The sequence below is a fragment of the Pelodiscus sinensis genome, chromosome 7 (genome assembly GCF_049634645.1).
Source record: "Pelodiscus sinensis isolate JC-2024 chromosome 7, ASM4963464v1, whole genome shotgun sequence".
NCBI lineage: Eukaryota > Metazoa > Chordata > Testudines > Trionychidae > Pelodiscus > Pelodiscus sinensis.
The window spans coordinates 23636695-23656227 of NC_134717.1; the positions used below are offsets into that span (position 1 = coordinate 23636695).

At 37.3% G+C, this 19533-nt stretch overlaps 1 long non-coding RNA gene across 1 annotated transcript; it reads left to right on the top strand.

The window, feature by feature from the left end:
* Positions 1-2742: 2742 nt before the first annotated feature.
* On the top strand, positions 2743-16176 carry LOC142830166 (uncharacterized). The gene is made up of 3 exons (XR_012905158.1): positions 2743-3305; positions 10214-10615; positions 12206-16176. It is a non-coding gene; the product is annotated as an uncharacterized LOC142830166 (long non-coding RNA).
* The last annotated feature ends 3357 nt before the right edge of the window (positions 16177-19533 follow it).

Consider the following 19533-nt stretch of genomic DNA (forward strand, 5'->3'; position numbering starts at 1 on the left):
ATAATGGCCTCAGTCTTGGTCTAGGTATGTTAGAGTCTAAATTTTACTGAACTCACAATGCCTAAATGTTATAAATGTGAGAGAGACAAGTTGAGGGTGGTAATATCTTTCATTGGACTGACTTCAGTGTGGAAAAGACACACTTTTGAATTTCTTCTGGTCTCATATCTAGTCTTTTGGGTCTAAATTTCTCAGCTGTACAATGGATCTATTAAGCACTTCCCTACTTCACAGGGTTATTGTGAGGTTAAATATACAGAAAACTGGCAGCTGCTAAAATACAATCATAGTAGAGGCCATAGATGCATCTATAATAGGTAAACTTAAAGGGTTATGGAAGGATCTCCCCACAGCCATCTATTTCAGGATCTGTTCTGCCATCAGGTAATACTAATGTTATCTTATCTTTTGCTGATAGCCTACAGAAATGCTCAGATTATCATGAAGTCTGATTGACTGTTGGTCTAGTTGGGGTTTTCCAGTATTGTTTTCTCTGGGTTTACACAGGGGACAGAAGCACATGCTTCATCCTGAGGTACCTATAAAGTGGGAAAACCTCTGCAGTGTGAGAGATTTGGAGACTAAGAGGCACACTAACAGGCTATCTGCCCCAACCCTACCCCATCTGTAAGTATAGAACCATACCCCGCACCTTGACCAAAGGCCTGGCAAGTGTTTTGGCTCTTCTGCATGGGATCAATAAAAGTAGCAGGGACCTAAAGAGAAGAGTAGCAGAGGGAAGATAAAGTTAGGGGTTGTGAGTGGTGGAAACCCTGGAGTCTCACGTCATATGGGGAATGGGGTAGACAAAAACATTAGGGCTGGACTCTTTGGCTATTGGGAACACAAGATGAGTACTAGGGAAAGGTGGATGGAAACTCTGGCCTCCCTCCCTCTGCTAGTGAAGAGCCCCCCAAACAATGTAAATATACTTTAAGAAAAGAAAAAAGCATGCCTCTGAACCAGTCTCCTGTTGGGCACTCTCTCTCTCTCTCTCTCTCTCTCTCTCTCTCAGCATTGCCACAAGCACCCGAAAATGTATGATATGTGATAGTGTGTAGCAGCACAAAGGTGCTTTTGGGGTTTTTGTTTTGTTTTTTGTGAGTTGAGATGGATTCAATGCTCTTGAGTGGCAGGCAGCCACACATACGTCCCGGAGCCCATGTAACCAGATGCCTGCACTTGTGGGGATAGAATTGCTGAATCAGGGTCACAGATATGTACACTCCCAAAAATGCTCACAAACACTGATGGGAAACAGATTTAAAAGGTAATCATACCATTTCTGTAGAATTCTGGATGCATTTGGAGGTTTCTGACTGGCTGTCAGTGATGTCATAACCATATTTATTATGGCTCATAAATAGATGGGTTGACTGTTTTTCTTATTTTTCTGTATAAATTGCAGTTTATATTAGCAATAAAATATTCCAGGTTGCACATTTCATGGTGATTATTGCATTCTTCAGGTGGTTAAAGTTACTCTAACTGCTTTTCAACTCAGATTTCAATAATGCTTGCCCAGTATTGAGAGGACATTTTGAACTTGCATGTTTTTATGTACAACAGTTCAAATTGAAGTGTTTTGCTGCTTTTTAATTCAAATGTTAAAGTTTAACGTGGTGATGGTCCCAAGTAGATACAAACTTGTGGTATGCTCGTGAGTACTTTCCAAATATTCATTACCAATTCTACTAAAGCACAACTTCAGGTCAAATTAATATATAATCCTAGTCCAGCTCTCAGTAGACAGTTAGCCATATTTTGAGAGCAGTTGGTTGATCCTGTCTTTACCAGGGCTAAATGCAAAATAAGCGAAGCAACTTGAGCTAATTTGCAAAGCTTAAGTAAAAATAGCTTATTTTGACTTTTGGTGCTGTGTACTCAGATAAAGCACTCTTCCCCTGACTTCCCTTACTCCTTGTACAGGGTTACAGGAGTTGATACAGCAGTCCTCCAGTTCAACATTATTTTGACATTATACTGAAATAACTGCTTGTGTGTGAAGACTTGGACTATGTTATTTCGGAATAACATTAGTTATTCTGAATTAACACTGCTGTGTAAACATAGCCAGACTGAATAGATAAGGATACTGAACACATCTCTCAGTCCTGGATGACACTTTAGATTGGGGATGAGTTCTCTTGTTGCACTGAATGTGGAAGTTAATGAGGGTGTTATAATGTTCCTGGTTTTGGGATAAACAAAGCACTCAGTCACCTGGGCTCCTTTGGGCACTTTGTCTCTCTCAGCATAGCCAGATGTGCCCCAAAAAACTTGTGTTTGCAAAGTGCAGGCTTCAAATTCAGAGCCAGCAATGGCCCTTGAAAATGTATGAATTTAAATGTTTCAAAGATGTACTGGAAGAAGTATTTACTGGTACTCTTAATCTACAAGGTTATGTCTAAACTAATCTATAAGGGATGTAAATTAGGCAGATTGAAAGTGCAAATGAAGCGGGGATTTAAATAACCCGTGCTTCATTTGCACAATCGTGCCACAGTGGTCTTTCAAAAAAGGGTATTTCAAAAGCAAAACTGCTGTCTAGATGCGGTTCTTTCAAAAAAGAGGGTTTTTTCCCCAAAAGAACCTTGTCTAGACAGAAGTTTCACTTTTGAAATACACTTTTTTGAAGGACCTCTGTGACATGACTATGCAAATGAAGCACAGGATATTTAAATCCCCACTTCATTTGCACTTTCGATCTGACTAATTTACATCCCTCTTTTGAAAGAGGGATGTAGTTTAGACATACCCTAATAGAATTAACTCATTCTACCTATATTGTGGATAGAAATCTGGTTGGCTAAATGTGGGAGGAAGCATTTGACAGCTAAAAGATCGCTTTAAATTCCATGTGAATTAATTATATCCTACAAATATCCATCATACCTGTGGCCATGCTTCATGATGTCACTACAGGAAGTTACATATCCAAAGGTTACATATCTGGCAACACTGGGGTAATTTTGTTCATGGCAACTTCATTCTTCAAATGCCATTTTCAGAGGGGGCATTCTCTATAGTTATGCCCTATGTCAGAGTTAATCAGAACTTTGATAAACCTGTGTGTATAGTGCCCCCATGTTCAGAGACAAATCCAGGCATTTTTGAGCCAGCTAGGTTTGTTTGGGTTGTGTATCTGTTTACAGTTATATGCAGGGAGAAATACTCAGTAAACTCATTAGCTCAGCGACTCTTACCATATGTCTGTACAGGAACCAGTACAATGGGCCCTGATCCTGATTGAGATCTCTGGAGAGAGGGAGGGAGGAGAAAGAGAGAGAACACACACACAGTATGTGAGTACACTCTATATGAACTGTGCATCTGATTAAGCTAGGATTGTGTGTCGTCTATTCAAAGCAACTGATTAACTTGCATAGCTTGTTCTATTTTATGTTTTTAATCATATTTTCTATTGTTCCCCCCTCCATTTGTCCTTTCTCTCCTATGCAAAATATACTTCTCAAGTGCCCACCCCTCACTTCATCCCCATACAGGATCAGAGGATGTTCTTAATGTGAAGCAAGACATATTAGGAATAATAAAGAAAAATTGCAGCACAGAGCCTGTGAAATGAAATGTATCTTCTGTGAATATCTCCCCCTAGAAATCTTATATTTCCAGGCTTCTCCTCACATACTTTCCTATAACGACTTATACATTCTTAAAACATTCATTGAAGGCAGCTCTGCAGTTTTATAGAAAACAACATGCCAGGGATGCAAGAATCTTGCCAGTTCTGTGAAAAATGACACCAATTAAAGCTTAAATTGCTTGTTTTCTCATAAGGTACATATTTTCATAACTTTGAAATCAAATAATTGCTGCTTTTATATTAAATACAATAAAACAAAAAGGATGCTAGTTTAGAGGAACTGCTACAAGCATTTTAATATAATTTTCCCACCATTTAAAGTCACAAAATATGGAAAACAAGTCAAGTATGCAAAGTTCCAAGGAGATAGAGAAACTCCTTCAGATTATTACATCATTTGTCTTGTGTGTCAGGAAATGTGTATGTGATTTCATTGTTTGATTAAATGCCAGAAAAACAGCATATTGCTCCTATCTAACTGATTACAGATTTTATTCATCTGAAAAAGTATTTGTTCATACTTTGACAGTAGAAGAAGATTTTTTTTAATGTTTCAAACAAACATTGCAATAAATACAATCCTAACTTCCCAGGCTTGCCTTTTATTTTGCATTAACAATGCACTGTACTAAAATTTCCCATACTGGAACACCATCCCTAGTGGTTTTCAAACTATAAACTGAGTAAACAGTCCCTTTCTTATTGAGTGTCTGTGTGAATCTATGTGGTTTCTGGAATATATCATATTCATTTGCAGAAACCCTGTGCATGGGTCTTTAACACTTGGGGGGGGGGGGAGGGGGGAAGGAGGAAGGGGAGAGGAGAGGAGGATATCTAAAAGTGATAGGTTCTTAAGAGTATATTGAAGCCATTATAACTTATTGGGGGGGGGGGGGGGAAAGCTTATCCTGGCTTATTATCTGAACTAAACTTGTGAGTTGTGAATAAGTATAATTTAAAATACTTATATCTAAAATTCATAGCTCACACTGTTATTTAAAATGCAAATGGTATACTACTTTACCATATCTGAATAATTTGAACATGTTTTGGCAATTCAGCACTTACAAGAATATGAAATGATACCATATTTACTTCTGTATTTGTGCAGATATATAAAGATGGCAAATACAATTGACGTTGTCTGGACTATGATGGTAGTAAAGATTAACAAAGTCATCGTTGTGTATTAAATAATCTTATAACAATTTTATAAATAATCTACGGATCAAGTAAAGCATCATAAGACAATTCAAAGTCTGTTACCATTGGCCTCTCCTCTATTAACCCTCATAGAAATCTTTAGACAAAATACAGGACTATGTAGCACTTTAAAGACTAACAAGATGGTTTATTAGATGATGAGCTTTCGTGGGCCAGACCCTCTTCCTCGGATCAAATAATGGAAGAAAATAGTCACAACCATATATACCAAAGGATACAATTTTAAAAAATGAACACATATGAAAAGGACAAATCATATTTCAGAACAGAAGGGGAATGCGGGGGGGAGGGGAAGGTAAATGTCTGTGAGCTAATGATATTAGAGGAGATAATTGGGGAAGCTATCTTTGTAATGGGTAAGATAGCTAGAGTCTTTGTTGAGCCCCCCGCGTAGAGTGTCGAATTTTAGCATGAATGACAGTTCAGAGGATTCCCTTTCAAGTGCAGATTTAAAAGGCTTCTGAAGCAGGATGCAGGTAATTAAGTCATTGAGACAGTGTCCTTTCTGGTTGAAATGGTAAGAAACTGTTTTTTCTTTGTAATCCTGTCTAATATCTGTTTTGTGGGCATTGATCCTTTGGTGAAGTGTCTGAGACGTTTGTCCAATGTACAAAGCAGACAGACACTTTCGGCACATGATAGCATAAATTATATTTCTGGATGCGCAGGAATATGTGTTCTTGATCTTATAACTCACTTGGTTAGGTCCAATAATGGTATCAGCAGAGTGAATATGTGGACAAAGCGGGCAACAGGGTTTGTTGTAAGGGAAGGTACCAAGGTTGGTATTAGTGTGGTATGTCCTGTGGTTGTTGGTAAGAATCATCTTGAGGTTAGGAGGTTGTCTATAGGAGACTATGGGTCTGTCTTCCAGAGCCTCTTGGAGTTTAGTATCCTGTTCCAGTATAGGCTGTAGTTTATTGATAATGTGTTGGACAGGTTTAAGTTGGGGGCTGTAGGTAATGACAAGTGGTGTTCTATTGTTGGTTTTCTTGGGTCTGTCTTGAAGTAGATGGTTTCTAGATATTCGTCTGGCTCTTTCAATTTGCTTTTTTATTTCTCTGGGTGGGTAGTTGAGGTTTATAAATGCTTGGTAGAGATATGTGTTCATTTTTTAAAATTGTATCCTTTGGTATATATGGTTGTGACTATTTTCTTCCACTATTTTGATCTGAGGAAGTGGGTCTGGCCCACGAAAGCTCATCATCTAATAAACCATCTTGTTAGTCTTTAAAGTGCTACATAGTCCTGCATTTTGTTTCAGCTACACCAGACTAACACGGCTACATTTCTATCAGAAATCTTTAGGATTTTTATTTCATCTTCAGCGAGTGTTCCCAATAAATTCTTTATTTTTACATCAAATTGTTGCAGTATCTTTTAACAAGACATGCCATTCATCTGGCATATGATATTTTTTATTTGCTGTTTACAAGTCATTGAGAAATTGACTAAGATGGTTATGTTTTTTAAATTACTGTATTAGCAAAATTCTATTTTGCCTAAATTTGGAAAAAGGAAATAAAGACATGCAAACTTAGGAAGAATTTAATAGTAACATATTAAGAAACAGTGTTCTCAATCACTAGGGAAAGTAAAGTAAGATAGTATAATGAGATTCCTAAAGTCTTGTGATCAATCCAGAGTAACCAGAATGTAATACCAATGGGTTAAATAATTATATATGTATACTTTAAAAGTCTCTCAGTAGTCTGTATCATGTCCAATATGAATAGTGAAAATTACATGGTCTATTATTAACCCATTTTATTACATTTTTGTTGTACTTTTGCAATAATAAATATTAAGTGGAATAAAGTGTATGACGTAATGTATTCATTTAAACAAAGTGGATTATGTTTTGTGTGTGGATAGGAAAGTATATGGTGTCTATCCTGTCATTTAAAGTTAGGTTCCAATATCTTAGATTTGAGGCAGCCTGCTAATGCAAGCAAGGGTGTCTCCTGCAATGAGACAAAGATTAATGCCATGTGTACTTCTGATTCTCTACCACAATTTAGAATTCTGGCGGCGCCATGATGCCCCTGTTTTTTATGGTGGTTTGCCAAGAGAAAGTTACTTAAACCAATTGTGAATGCATTCCTGTTTTACTTTTTATATGACCACACTGTTGTATATAAATAGCATAATGAATATTTTTGAAATGATCTGTAATTCTGAATTCACCTAGTCTGTATAAAACGTATCATATAGAACTTTTAAAATAACCACAACAACAAAGGTTTTCACATGAGAACATACGCCTTTTTTTCTTCCTTTCCCTCTCTCCTACATGAAGAACTGCAATGGCAATAGATTCTATTTAACATACTGCACTGTGAGAATTTTCTTCAGCTGGAGGGTGTTTTAGTCCTTAAATTGAAAGTTGTTGTCCTTCAAATTAGTTTTGAATTACAATGCACATACAGTTGTGTACTTAAAATACATAAAATATATTCATATATAAAATACATGTATAATATGTGAACTCATACTGCTTATAATACTTGCTGCCTGTAGTCAGGTTAAGGTGACACAATGAGGAGTGTCTCCCAATAACTTAGTAGATACAATAATTTTTTCAGTCCTTTGCCTTTTTAGATCTTAGATTATAGACTGAAACTAACTTCTAGACATTAGCAAACAATATTTGTTTCTAGTCAATAGGTCCCTCTTGAAACATTAATGTTTAATTAATGGCCTAAGGTCTGAGGTAAAAATCTAACAATCAAGGTTAAGGTGCAAAATGAATCCTCTCCTAGGGGGGCAAGTCCCACTAGGGCTCAGAAGAGAACACTGTTAGAATGTTTGTCTAAATTCAGCCAGTACCTATGTAGTGTAGTATGTCTATTATTTAGATAATACCTAGCAATACATGGTATATGAATGCACCTCAATATGTTGAGAACATATATCTTTTCTCTCTCCTATCCCTACTCTAAAGAAGGATGAGTGGAGATTTTTGTTTTCTTTTATACACAATGTTGTGGGAATGCTGCAAAGAAGGGGGTTGTCGTTGTTTCTGAAAGCATTGGTTTTCATGGTAATTTTAATATTTTCCAGGCACGAGTCCCAAAGTTATAGTTGTCTCCCCTCCTCAATAAATGAATTTGGTTCTTGAGGATGGCCATTGTTCCTAGTTGAATGCAATTTGCGACAGTGCATACACAGGGCAAGCTGCTCTCATAATTAACATTAACCAATCTCATGGAGGACTTTGAAGATGAAGATTAAAATTTTGAATTTTGCCAGATATTCACCAGAAAGACAACGGGGTTCTGGAGTGACAGGCTTTTGGCAACCTGTGTTGCTGGATAGATGGACTGTTGTGTTCTGAATTGTTTGTAACTTTTTAAGGTTAATGGTTTCATACCTACATAAAGTGAAACAACAGTAAACAAGTCTGGAGGACAGGCATATCTGCCTCACCAAGAGTGGACTGGGTCATATAATCAGTTGTAAATGGAAATGGACAATATGCATATGGATCCGTGGTTCTTGTCCATGGTCAACTGGAGATCATCTTTAAGTGCCATAAAAACTGACTGGTCCACTCTTTGCATGAAGAGTGATTGGTAAGGGTATAAATACAAGCAGTTTCTATCCGGAGTTAGAGGTGACCTTTGGAAAATTTCTTAATGAGCTTGTTCAGGAATGAGAGCTTAGATACTCCACTGTAATTAGAGAAATTGGTTTAATCAAATCCTTGTTTCTTAAATAATTTATATGAAATTTTGTATTAAGTAATTGATGTGTTGATATTGTAGATGATTTAGCATATCAGTTTTATTCATCACATCAGTGGTAATCAGTTCTTTGATGTTGTTACACACAGGTATTGGAAACATTATTTCAATTGTACCTCTTCTTTAACAAAGTGTTTTGCTTTGGGAATTTATGTAGATTGACACTGGTTAAAGGTTATGCCATAGGTCATTCAATAAGTAATCTCCCCTACATTTGCAAATCAGGCCTTGATTTTTCACATATATTTTAATCAGTGTCACGATAATATACACTTTCTTAATATAACTGGGTCCTGCAGTTTTCATATATAATTGTCTCAATCTTGGCTCCTCTGCTGGTGAAAATACTTGAGGCATGTCTACATGCTAGGGCTAAGGTCAAATTAATCAATTCTATAGCTTAATTCAGCTTTTGGTGCTGTCTACACAGCAGGAAGTCTAAGGAAGAACAGTCTTCCTTTGACTTCCCTTACTCCACATAAAATGAGGGTTTCCATGAGACAGAGTAAGAAGTCCTCCAGCTTGACATTATTTTGAAATAAAGGCTTGCAGTGTAGATGCACTCTTTGTTATTTTGGAAAAATGGCAGTTATTCCATAATAATACTGCTGTGTTATCTTGCTCACATAGCTTTGTGGTGGTCATCTTGACCATATACAGTACTTAAATCTTTGGAAGCTGGAGAACTGTTCTGCAACAGCAAAGGAGTAAATTTAGCAGATTAAATAGTTTGATAGCTGGAATACAAGAAAAGGACTCCTGGCAACTGAAAGAGAATTATTGGTACTAGAAATGGAGCGGGCCTAGCAATATGGAAGGAGAAGATATCACAAAAAAAGCTGGAAAGCCCAAGTACACAAGACAGACAGAGGTCAAGAGGAAGATTGGCAGACGAGCAAGAAAGTTTTTCTCCAGAGAAACAGAAGGGGAGAAGTTCTTAAAATAGAAACTCCAAAGAGTATCCTCAAAGGATTCGGCTGTGGGAAACCTGTGCACTAAAGAGGCAGCAAGTCCTAGATGTTTATTATTTCTAATTTTTGGAAATGCCACAAGAGGCAATTTCATTGGAATAATGTTTGGTTGCAGACTGAGAAATTTTGCTTTTCTACATATATGATCCTATACAGTTAGTTAAGTGTATACAATTTCCTTTAAAAAGTGCCAGATTAGAACCCCCTAAATATCTTGAAGTTCTTCAGAGCCTAGGTCATATATTCTATTTCTTTGAATAGTTACGGAAGAAAACCACATTTGTCTGCTCACATTGAAGATATTGGCCTTACTGGGAAAAGGTTGTGTCTTTTATTAAGTAAAAGTTATTTCAAATAAATAAATTATAAAATGACTTTTTATCCTATCATAGATTCTTGAAAATGTAGCTCAAGATCGTGTATGTGTAGATGCTTGCTTAATATATGTATATATATTCTTATTGTTGAGTTAGTTATTTATGCACACATTGCCATTTCAGATGGTGAAGAATAGTGCATTACTTTCCTTTAGTACAAGTTGTTGAATCTACAATGTAGCCTCTTTGTTATTGTGGGAGAAATGTCAGCTTCTAAAATCTCATAATTTAGATAGTTGGATTGCTCAGTTCTTTTGTACATTAATTATTGCTTTTGCATTTTATTTATAGCTGGACTGGGCAAAATACAACCCAGGGGCTGGATCCTGCCTGCAAAGCCACCAGATCCAGCCCACGGACACAACGGGAGACATCAGGCAGACTCCCTGCTTGCCCTGCGCTCTTCCCACAGCACTCAGAAAAGTGGCTGCTGCAGCCATTTCTCTTTCTCAGGTCTGAGTCCGAGGAGAAGGGAATAGTGCTTCATAGTCTGTTCCCATCCCCCAGCACAATCCCATTAGCCAATTTTTGAGCAATGGGAGCTCTCTGTTTGAAGAACGTACAGAGCGTGAATCATCCTGCCCGATCTCCTCAGCCTCTTAATCACACATGGCCCCTGCAGCCTGTGTGGAGGCCAGGCAGAAAGGAAGCTACCTGAGAACCCTGCTGGGCTGCTGGCCAGGAGGAACCCAGGTGAGCACCCCAGCCCATCTCTTCCTCTGACCCCCTACAAGCCAAACCCTCTGTTACCCTCCTGAACCTGTAATCCCACCCATAATCTGCTCCCCAATCCCTTGCCCAAGGTCACAACCCAAACCCCTGCATTCCAGTTCCCTGTTCCAGGTCACAACCCCTCCTGCCCTAGGTTACAACCCAAACCCTTATACTTCTCCTGCACCCTGTCCTGGTCACAACCCGCTCCTGCCCTATGTCAAGTCACAACCCAAACTCAGTTTCCCAGGTCACAACTGCCACCTTCACCCAAACTCCCTCCCAGGCCCCATAGCCCCTCCTGTACTCCAACCCATTACTCTAACTCCCTTCTACACCCAACTTCCATCCCAGACCCCACACCTCCTCCACTAATATCATGGAAGAGTGTGGCCCCCAACCACTTTCCAAAGTCTTAGAGTGCCCCCCCCCATCAAAAATTGTCTACCCCTGATTTATAGGAATCTTATCATGCATTAGTTCAGAACCAAAACATAGTACTTCAGATTTTCAGACAGATGTTCAAAAATTGTCTCTTTTTAAAAGTACATGTTTAACTTTGGCATGTGTATACATAATCTATTAGCACAAGCTTCTAGGAACCAAGAGTTAATTACCTCATACTGAGGATGTCCTCATGCTAGAGTTTGGAAGAGCAGGGGGCCGTTGGCTAATCATTTCTCTGCCTCCTGCTACTGTCCTTCATTGTTGCTGCTGCATATTATACTATATTTAGTCTGCTCTTCACTTGCATTAATAAAGACAAATGCAAAGTACTCCACTTAGGAAGGAAAAAATCAGTTTCACACATACAGAATGGAAAGTGATTGTCTAGGAAGGAGTACTGCTGAAAAGGATTTAGTGGTAATAGTGGACCACAAGCTAAACATGAGTCAACAGTGTGACACTGTTACAAAAAAAGCAAACATGATTCTGGGATGCATTAACAGGAGTGTTGTGAGCCAGGCATGAGAAGTACTTTTTCCTCTCTACTCTGCACTAATTATGCCTCAGTTGTGTCTAGTTCTGGGAATCACACTTCAAGAAAGATGTGGAGAAATTGGAGAAGATCCAGAGAAAAGCATAAAAATGTTTAAAGGTCTAGAGAACATGAGCTGTGAGTGAAGACTGAAAGAATTGGGCTTACATAGTTTAGAAAAGAGAAGACTGAGACGATATGATAGCAGATTTCAGGTATCTAAAAGGGTGTCACCGGGAGGAGGGAGAAATATTGTTTTCCTTGGCCTCTGATATTAAGACAAGAAGCAAGTACTTAAATTGCAGCAAGGGAGGTTTAGGTTGAACACTAGGGAAATCTTCAGGTGTTTAAACACTAGAATAAGTTGCCTAGGGAAGTTGTAGAATCTCCCAACTCTGGAGATATTTAAGAGCAGGTTGGATAAACCTCTATCAGGGATGGTCTAGACAGTGCTTGGTCCTTCCCTGTGAGGGCAGAGGACTGGACTCAATGACCTCTCAATGTCCCTTCCAGTTCTAGTATTCTATGATTCTATGAATAGTGCCATTATGTCAATAAAAGCTAAAGAATAAGAAAGCTATACTTTCTTTCAGGTGATTTCTCTCTGGACTCTCATACTCAGGAAGAAGTTCACTTTGTGACTGACAGGAATGTGAGGAAGAGCAATGATGTGATAAAAATAAGGCTATTATTTTCACAGACTTCTAGAGGAATTAGGCTCCCAACTCTAATTGGCCCCATTGGAATCTCAGACTTAAATGAACTTGAATTTTTAAACTACCCAAAAAAGATAATGTAACAGTTTCTTTGTTGTATCCACCCCATTTCTCTGATATGTAAAATCAACAAACAGTTCTGTGGCACCTTAGATACTAGCAAATTTATTAGGTCATGGGTGTTCATGGTTAAATCCTACTTCATCAGATGAATTGGAGTGGAACTTACATAATTCCGAGTATATGTAACAGCAAAAGAAGGTACCTGTCAATTGTAGGACCAGTGTTAATGAAGCTATGTTCCTCTGTAATCAGGTGATAAAATGCTTTTGGAAAAGACTGGCTATATTTAAATCCATTATTGAATGTTCAGGGAGGTTAAAATGTTCCCCTACAGGTTTATATGTGTTATCATTCCTGATGTCTGATTTGTGTCAATTTATCCTTTGTCACAAAGACTGTCTGGTTTGACCAATATGCATATATACTTATACCTGTATACTCTGAATTCTGTAATTTCTACTCCCACTCATCTGATGAAGTGAGTTTTAGCCATGAAAACTCATGACTTAATACATGTATTTGTTTCTAAGCCCTGGTCTATACTACGGCTTTATTTCAAAATAACCCTTTGGTGCCACAGGACTGTTTTTACAACTACAGACTAACATGGATACCCCCTTTAATATGTAATTGTCTTTGGAACAGCACAGTACATTATTATACAGTTTGGATATTATAGTTTATCATTGTTCACGACAGTAGTCTACTACTTCAACCACTGTAGGATATCAAGTTCAGTATAAAAATGAATGTACGTTGCTGTTTTCTCAGTCCTGCTTTATTGTGAGGGAATTGGGTCATTCTGGAGTCCTCAATGTGTTAAAGTATCATTTATTTCATGCAAAAAGAAATAAGAGGATTGTATTTCCAACACTGAGGAACATTAGAGGGAAATACATTTTGTTAGTGATATGTTGAGACAAACTTATTGTACTGCTTAGTCAGTTGTATATTAACGCTTACTATATTCCCCCAAAGTAAGTTCTAAGTAGTGAACTGATATTTAGGCAAGCAAATCCATGAAGGACAGAGAAAAATAAACACAATGTTTTAAATACTAGCATTTAAGAATAATATTTCATTTTATAGATGGAAGTAATTGGCTTTCAAATAAAACTTTGGAAGATAGAGAAAATACATTTCAAGAATACAGTTTCCTATTCATTGTAGTGTATTGCAATCTATCAATGCAGTATTGTTGTAGTCATGTTGATTCAAAGATATTAGAGACACAAGCTAGGTTAGGTAATATATTTTATTGGATTTACTTCTGTTGGTGAGAACTCTTCTGACCCGAGAAAATCGATCCAATAGAAGATATTACCTCACTCCTTCTTATCTGTCTATCAGCTGAACAATCATAAATATATGGTGCCCGTAGTATATAAGTGTCTCACAAAAGTCTTCTGAACACACTTGTGAAGTAGGAAAGACTATTATCTGCATTTTGCAGATGGACAGTTAAGGCAAAGAGAATTAGCTTGGCAAAGGTCATCATAATTATTGGACCAACATTCCTGTTTGCTACTAAAATCCTGTTTTTTTTTTTTTTGCAGTGTATCATGGTTCCTAGATATGAGAAGTGGCAAAGCATTGAGTTGCTTAATGTCAACATCTAATGACAATGATGACATGCCTAAGCAAAACTGCATAAACTAGCCAAAAATATTACTGTCCAATACTGATCTGCCTAATACCAGCAGCTCCTTACCTATTCTTTAACAACAAAAAGCAAGCAAATGTTAGGTTACAATGTTTAAACAAACTAAAATCTCTTTAAAATGTGTTGGCTGGCACATGACAGAGTTGAGGCATCGAGCCTGGCTATGTCAGGAACATAATTTTTATGCAACGAGACAAATGTAACCAGGCATGACATATTGGCATGCTGACATGTGAGCCCATGAATTTAAAACAAAGGCAATTTGCTGAAAATCATGTTGTTTCCCCCCACAATGTTTTCTATTTTATGAAGTTTTATTAGTAAAAAGCTTTCTAGATTATCTACAACTTTGCGAAGAGTGTGTTTATTTACATACAACACACATGCATGTGACATTATATGAAGATTATATTTAGGTGTCAATTTTCTTTAAAAACATCAAAGTTGTAAATAATTAAACACCTTGTTTTTTGTCAATACAATGTAACTCTGAACTGTTAGAAAACAAATCTGTATCCAAGCAAAATGGCCAATTAACATTTCTAATTTGTAGTATTTTGATCATTATTGTGGAATATTTTATTTTCATTATAATAAGGCAGAGATTTATAGAGAATGTTACTAAGAAGCAAGATGTGGTCTGCTTCTGATCTCTGACATATTTAAGGAACATGATGTTGCATGCTTGGTTCTGCAGGCGGCTGAGCTGACATCAAGAAGTGCCAAGAGATAAAATACTCTTGATTCTCACCAGCCTGTAAGCAGGTGTGCAATGTGTGATGCTGGGAGAAGGGGCATAAAGAGACAATTTGGGAGGGAAAGTAGATGAGTAGACAGAGCACTGGCTTGCGACTCTGTATACTTGGGTTCTATTTCTTTTCTCTGCTTCTGGCTTGCTGGGTGACCTTTAGCAAGCCCCTTGTGCCTCTGTTCTTGCATCTGTAAAATGGAGATCCCTAAATACCTTTCCACAATACTCATTTGTAGGCAGTCATTTTTCCATTTTGTACATGTGTAACTGGTTTGTCCTTCCTATGTCCTTCCTTTCCTTATGTCCTTCTTGAATTTCGACCTGTTTACTTCAAACCTTTCCAATTATTCCAGGTCCTTTTGAATTTTAATCCTTTCCTCCCAAACATTTGCAATCTCTCTTTCCTTCTTTTAGCTTCTTCTGATCCCACCTCATTTTCTTTGTCCTATACTATATTAGATGTTATATTACTAGTACACTTTGGGGGGAAAACTGAAACAAAAAAGTCATTTTAGCATTTCTGTCATTTCCATGCTCCTCTTCTCCCTCTCCCTTTGAGTAATGGGCCTACCCTGTTTTGGATTTTGCCTTGCTTGTAATGTATTTATAGATCATTCTATGTTCCACTTATGTCTTTTGCTAGTTTAATCTTTTGTGCATTGACCTTTCTAATTTTGTCACTATATACTTGTGTTATTTATTTATATTCATCCTTTGTTATTTGATCTAGTTTCCATTTTTGTAGGTCTCTCTTTTGAGTATCAGATAATTGAAAATCTCTTGGCTAAGTTAGGGTGGTCTCTTGACATACTTCCTATATTTCCTATGCCGTGCAATTGTTGCTCTTGTGACCTTAATAATGTCTCTCTTTGAAAACTCTCTTAAACTATTTTCCCCCTTAGACTTGCTTCCCATTGAATCTTACCTATCAACTCATTGACTGTGCTTAAGTCTGCCTTCTAGAAATCCATTATCTTTATTGTGCTATTTTCCCTTCTACTATTGCTTAGAATTATGAATCATAGAATCATAGAATCATAGAATCATAGAATAATAGGACTGGAAGGGACCTCGAGAGGTCATCGAGTCCAGCCCCCCGCCCTCAAGGCAGGATCAAGCTCCGTCTACACCATCCCTGACAGATGTCTATCTAACCTGTTCTTAAATATCTCCAGAGAGGGAGATTCCACCACCTCCCTTGGCAATTTATTCCAATATTTGACCACCCTGACAGTTAGGAATTTTTTCCTAATGTCCAATCTAAACCTCCCCTGCTGCACTTTAAGCCCATTACTCCTTGTCCTGTCCTCAGAAACCAAGAGGAACAAATTTTCTCCTTCCTCCTTGTGACACCCTTTTAGATATTTGAAAGCCGCTATCATGTCCCCCCTTAATCTTCTTTTTTCCAAACTAAACAAGCCCAGTTCATGAAGCCTGGCTTCATAGGTCATGTTCTCTAAACCTTTAATCATTCTTGTCGCTCTTCTCTGTACCCTTTCCAATTTCTCCACATCTTTCTTGAAATGTGGCGCCCAGAACTGGACACAGTACTCCAGCTGAGGCCTAACTAGTGCAGAGTAGAGCGGCAGAATGACTTCACGACTTTTGCTTACAACACACCTGTTGATACAACCTAGAATCATATTTGCTTTTTTTGCAACAGCATCACACTGTTGACTCATATTCAACTTGTGGTCCACTATGACCCCTAGATCCCTTTCCGCCATGCTCCTTCCTAGACAGTCGCTTCCCATCTTGTATGTATGGAACGGATTGTTCCTTCCTAAGTGGAGCACTTTGCATTTCTCTTTATTAAACCTCATCCTGTTTACCTCCGACCATTTCTCTAACTTGCTAAGGTCATTCTGAATTATGTCCCTATCCTCCAAAGAAGTCGCAACCCCACCCAGTTTGGTATCATCTGAACATTATCACTTCATGATCACTTTAACCCAAGTTGACTTTTAAACTCTCAACTAGTTTGTAAAAATTCAAATCTAGCACAGCTTCTTTCCAAAAAATTGTTTCCAATATATTCCAAAAATGCCTGTTATAATCTTTGTCCTGTTGTGTTATTACCCTAACACATGTTTTGATGGTGACGATGGGGCATTTCAACTAAGTCCTGTTCTTTGGATAATTTTATTGGTTGCTTTTTTTAAAAAAGGCTGCATCTACCGCTTCTCCCCAGTTAGGTGGTCATGTAGTAGACCCGTCTCATGAAATCACAATTGCTTTTTGCCCTTTTATCCTTACCCAGAGATCAACAAGTTTGTCTCTTATTTCCAGCTCAACTTCTGTCCAAGTGTATTTATTCAAGCAGTGTCTGATAAAGGTAAATGTACATTTCACATGTCAAAGAATTTATTAAAGCTTTTCAATTTGTATGTCAAATCTACGTATTTTACCTTTATATTATATTATTTTTAATTAATTTTTTGCTGACTTTTTGTTCTCTTGAACGTAAAAGATAACCAGATGTATTACAAGGGTAGATGACATTCTCCCATACAATGCACTCAACTTCTCAATTCCCACAGTTATATTCCAGTATTAAGTCACTGAAGTTTGTACAATGTTTTACAGTATTTTTACGATACAGATGGCCACTGAGAGAAACCACTAATTTTCTTTTGATTTGAGACCTAAGCCATATTTGATTCCAGAAGGGCTAATGCAAATAATGCATGGACCTTCAGTGTAAATTATTTTTCTTGGTGTTTTTTCAGTGGTTATAAGAAAATCATTATTACAAAGCTGTTCCAAACTCACCTGTAAGAGGCTCCCTTTGTCCTTTAAATATTTGGCACTAAATAATTGTATTTATTAGAAGAATGAAAGGCTCAAACTGGGCCACATTTGATTGCCGTGTCGACGTCTGAGCTTAAGGGTGCCTGTGATTGATGTGAGGCATGATATCCCTTTCTTACCTTCAGTTTTAAAACTAACCTGCATTTCAAAATTAATTATACTATTTTCCCTTCAGCCTTTCATATCAACTCTCCCACGATGGGAATAAGGGGGAAGGGTTCTTCAATGGACTTTGGAGTGTGATGTTATGAGGGAGCAGCTACATTCATTTTAAAGCTAATCCTTGTGTATATTGAGGGTCAAACATTTAAAGATATTTAATCACCTTATTCCCAGTATGGAAGTTAGGATCCTAAATACCTTTTAAAAATCTGGCCCTAAGTCATTTATGGTAAGCAACTTGTGCATTTGCACTGTTGCCGACAACAGCCATAGAAAAAGAAAAGCCTCACAGGCTGAGCTTATCTCTGTTGAAAGCAAGGTAAATTCAACCACTGCAAATTGTGGCCTACCTTGGCTACTTTTGATGTTGGCACTGCTGAAACTTCACCACCAATAGTTGAATCATGACCCATCTCAAGTGCACAGAAGGCCTTCCACTCCTAGTCCTTAATATTTTCAGTGTGTCAGGTTAGGGCAATTTTTCTAGATCAATGGAAAACTCCAGGGATGAGTGTTCTGAAGAATTAAAAACAAATAAATTTTACAAGAGGAACAATAAACAACACCGAATGAACTGTAGGAAGTTCTGAAAAGGTAATTGCAACTGCTACTTGGTGTTCATCTGGACCTTAAAGTACAGAATACTAAAGAGGATGTGAGAGTAGAAGGGAAAACATTTATTGACTGTTGCAATGAACTTTCTATATAAACATTGCAAATATCTGACCACATTTAGAAATATTCTGAGTTGTGCTGTGAAAGCATTACAACTTTTTCAAAAGTGGTTTTATCGTCAACTACTATTACAGCTATTATTTTGCTGTAGGAGGCATAGGGTTAACATTTTTCATTGCTCCTAAAAATAAATTTGCTTCCCAGTAGTATTATCCATGTCTGTACCTCTCTCCATTTCTTTCCAGATCTTTCCATTTCTCTCTCTCTCTCTCTCTCTCTCTTTTTCTCATGCTGTAGCTGCCTCTTTGCATTTGCTGAGGAATTGTAAAAACACAAAAAATATTATAAGGATGGATGCCTTTTGTCATCTGTCCCAAGCTGCACTAAAACTTTCTGTAAAGTTTTACTTTTGTTTAGTGCTATATAGTGACTTTTTATGTGTCTAAGAAATGGAAACATTTTGTCTCATATAAAAAAAAGAAATATTTTTTTTTTACTGTGCTCCATTCACAGACCACATCAGAGGTATTCTAAGAATAGAATAGATCAAATATATTTTATGGAAATATAATGAGAAAAGGATGTGTTCCCAAAACTCACTCTGAACAAAGGAATGCAACATAGTCAGGAATACTTTAATGCGCCTAACAATTTTCTCATGTGAAAGGCTGAAGGAACAGCCTTGGTTTGAAGAAATCTTCCAATTCTCCCCAGGCACCCTGAACTTGAAATCAAAACTAGGAAAGCTATACATTACAAAGAAGAAAATGTATGGAAAAAGTGACTGAGGGCATTAACCAAAAAAGACATTTTGAAAATAAAAAAACATCAATATGAAACATTTTGTCATGTTTCATTTCATTGATCATATGTTTATTTTATGTGCTCGAGAGTGCTGAAGCTTAGAAGTAACTATGTTTCAGGAGCCTCACATTAGACCTGTCAGTCTGTAGTGAAGACTAAATAGGGTGAAAATAATCAAAAATAAAATATCTTGCAATTATTTGATTTATGTCATCTTTTATCAAATTGTATTGCAACTTTGGAAAATGAGACATAACATTAACAGCTATTAAAGAC